Genomic DNA, 3,844 nt, shown 5'->3' with positions numbered 1-3,844 from the left:
CATTATTTATGGAGTTTAAGATGTACAAAGCTTTTGCCTATCAGATTCTTTCACCATTGAGAACCCACACAAAAAGTTGGAGGAGCTCAGTAGGTCAGGCAACATCTATAGAAATGAATAAACAGTCAGCGTTTTAGGCTGAGATGCTTCATTAGGACTGGACAGGAAGGGGGAGGGAGCCAGATTAAGGAGGTGAGGGAGGGGAATGAGTCCAAGCCAAAAGATGATAGGCAAAACCAGGTGAGGGGGAAGTTAGAAGCTGGGAGGTGATAGGTAGAAAAAGTAAAGGGCTGAAGAAGAAGGCACCGCTGAGATTCAAACTCAGGATCTCCTGTTTACTAGAAAGGCACTTTAACCAACTAAGCCACAGCGCCAGTTTTCTTCTTTTTTCTTGTAATTTTATCCTCAAATGGACTGCCCAGTCTTCTCTCTTTTTTTGTTTTAGGTTAGTTTAGTGTGTTTTTTTTAATTAGAAAAAATTTCCAGTCTTTTTTTTGTACGAATTGCCAAGACAAGTTGTGGTTCTTTGTTTATATATAATAGTTCAATATAACATTTACATGACTTCAACAGTATACATCCCTTTCATTGTTTTGTATGTTTATTGCATTACGTATTTGATATAACTTCTCCTCTGATTTATATTTATTCATTTTTTTAAAAAATCAATAAAAAAAGATTGAAAATGAAAATGAGTGAAGAAGAAGGAATCTGATAGGAAAGGAGAGTGGACTATGGGAGAAAGGGTAGGATGAGAGGCACCAGGGCAGGTGATAGGCACATGAGGAGAAGAGAAGAGGTAAAAGGTGTTGTCTATTTAATATTTCACTATTATTAGAGGAATATTGTAAATTATGTTGTTTGATTAAGTATTCTTTGTTGTTTACATAATGTATTGAGGGTTATATGTAAAAGTACATAAATGGCATACTATATGTCATCACACTTCCATGTCATATGCACGTTCCTTGCTTAAAGTAAAAGCAAAGCTAAGACACATTCTCTGGACTCCCACCCTTTTCTTGCAGTTAGTTTTATGATTTGTAGTTACAAAACGGTGATGAGATAATTCGTGAGTTCATAAATAGTGAGTAATGGATAATAATAATCATAAATAAAATAAAACTGAATGACTGGCTATAATTAGAAAGATAGATGGGTCTGATTGCACAAGGGATAACTGGCTGCTGTATATGGAATGAATTGAGCAGTATGTTGAAGTAAATGAAAGAGCCAATGAGAAGCAAGTGCCAGTTTTGCTGAGTGCATTGGGTGGAAGAGCATACATTTTGCTTAGAGGTTTGACTGCTCCAGCAAAAAAAAACTGGCTGAAATAAGCTTTGCTGATATCATGAAAGTGATGCAGGAACATTTAGAACTAAAACCATTGTTAATTGCAGAACACTTTTAGTTTCATAAGTAGAATCAAAAGGAAGGGGAGGCCATTTCAGCATACATGGCTGAATTGAAGAAATTGCCTGAGCATTATCAGTTCAGTAATGGGCTTAATGAGGCACTGAGAGATCATTTTGTTTGTGGAGTCTTGCAAGAAAGCATTCAAAAATGGCTCCTAACTGAAGCACAACTTATGTTTCGAAGAACAGTTGAAATAGCTGTATCAATGGAAACAGCAGACTGAGCCGCAATTGAGTTACAGTCAAAAATCAAAGTGAGCATGAAGAAGTTTGCAGCATCTAAACAGAAACCAGCCTAGCCAAGCAGATTGTGTTATCATTGTGGCAAGCACTCACAAACACCAGACCAATGCAAGTATAAAGGCAACACTTGCAGAAAATGTATCAAAGTAGAAAACATGCAAAGAGCATGTTGGGCAGACAAAAACAAATGGACTGCACAGAGAAGAGAAAAATATAAAAATTCAAGTTACAGTTTCAAAAAGAGCACTATTCTGCATGTTGTTGATGAAAAATCTGGTGATGAGAGTGACACAGTATTGTGTAGATTTGAGATTAACAGTGTGAAAATAGCAATAGACAAGCAATATGTATATGCCAGAAGTGAACAGCAAATTACTTAAAATGGAATTGGGTACTGGTTCAACTGTTTCAGTTGTTCCACAAAGTAAGTTAAAATGGCATTTCAAAGATACTGAATTGAAACCTCCAGAAATACAAGTAAGAACTTATACTAGAGAAAAGATTACTCCTGTGGGACTAACATTCATAACAATGAAATACAACAATCAAGAAACCACATTGGACTTTTATGTGGTAAAAACAGGAGGGCCAACATTGTGGGGCTGTGATTGGCTGAGACAATTATAACTTGCTTGGAGATCCATCCACCATTTGCATGACACATTCCCTACAATAAGTGCAAATGAAAGTGAATTTTGAAAGTTACCAGATGATGCAACAACAGTGTTCAAGAATGGCAGTAGAAAACTCAAGCATATCAAGGGTAAAATAAAAATGCCACACCCAAATTTTGTCAAGCTTGCTTAGTTCCTTGTATCATCCATGATAAAGTAGCCAGTGAGCTAGAACACATGGAGACTGAAGGAATCCTTTTTGAGGTTGAGTGGAGCCCATGGGCATTGCCAATGGTCCCAGTAGCCAAGAATAGGTCTGTTAGAATATGTTGTAATTTTAAGGTCACCATCAACCCAGTACTAAAAGCAGATTACTACACTTTGCACAGGATAGAGGATATCTTTGCAAACCTTTCTGGAGGAAATCATTTTAGCTAAGTGGACTTAGCTGAGGCCTACCTACGAGAGATGGAAGAAGAGTCCAAATTGCCTCTCACTATAATCAGTCACAAAGGGCTTTATCATTATAATGGGCTTATTTTTGGAGTAGCATCTGCACCCGCACTCTGACAGAAAGCTACGGTCAGGTGCTGTGAGGCTGCCCAGGCAGTCAGTGTTACCTGGATGACATCATTGTTACTGGCCAGGATGAGAAGGAACATCTCCAAAATCTCAGTTCTGTGTTACAGGATTGGAGGAATATGGGCTCAGAGCAAGACACAACAAGTTTGAATGCTTCAAACTAAGCATCATTTACTATGCTCACTCTATTGACGTACGTGTGCTGATAAAATTCAAGCAGTAGTGGATGCCTCAAGCCCAAAGGAAGTTCCATAGTGGTGGTCCATTTAAGATTTGTCATTTACAATAATAGGTTCCTGCCAAACCTGGCTACTGTGCTCCCACCACTTGAACTTATTACTACAGATCAGGAAGAAATGGCAAAGGACAAAGCAGTGGGAGGTGGCTTTCCAAAGGACAAAGGAACTGATGACATCAGACACTGTACTCACACATTATGATCCTTGTCTTCAGTGAAGCTTGTCTGTGATGCCTCCCCTTATGGTATAGGTGTATTCTTAAGCGATGGAAGTGAATGCCACATAGCTTTTGCATCCTGTTTCCTTACTGCTGCAGAGAAAAATTCAGTACAGATTGACAGAGAGGCCTTGAGTCTGCTTTAGGGTATGAAACATTTTAACAGTACTTGTATGGGAAAGATTTTACCTGTGTGACCTATCATCTACCAGTAGTGTCCATTTTCAATCCACAGAAGCATGTTGCACCAACCCAAACACAAATGCAGAGCTGGGCTCTGTTTCTTGGAGTATACAATTAAAAGATCAAATTCAAGAGGACAACTAATCATGGAAATGCTGTTGGATTGTCCTATTTACTATTGGAAAAGGAAAATTGCAAATATTTACAAAAGTGAACATTCCTTTAGACCTGTTCTTCCTAATGCAAATTTAAAGTCTCCCTGTTACGGCAGAGATAATCCAAAGGGAAACCAGAAAAGAGCCCTCACTCTCTCAGGTCTACATGGCCACCAAAAATTGGAATACCAATTCC

The 3,844-nt window shown here is 38.3% G+C and overlaps 1 non-coding gene across 1 annotated transcript; it reads right to left on the bottom strand.

The window, feature by feature from the left end:
- Positions 1-300: 300 nt before the first annotated feature.
- On the bottom strand, positions 301-374 carry trnat-agu (transfer RNA threonine (anticodon AGU)). The gene has a single exon. It is a non-coding gene; the product is annotated as a tRNA-Thr (tRNA).
- Between the last annotated feature and the right edge of the window lie 3,470 nt (positions 375-3,844).

The sequence above is a fragment of the Hypanus sabinus genome, chromosome 6, assembly GCF_030144855.1.
Source record: "Hypanus sabinus isolate sHypSab1 chromosome 6, sHypSab1.hap1, whole genome shotgun sequence".
Lineage (NCBI taxonomy): Eukaryota > Metazoa > Chordata > Chondrichthyes > Myliobatiformes > Dasyatidae > Hypanus > Hypanus sabinus.
The sequence above is the reverse complement of the archived record's forward strand: the minus strand, read 5'-3'. Positions and strand labels throughout refer to the sequence as shown.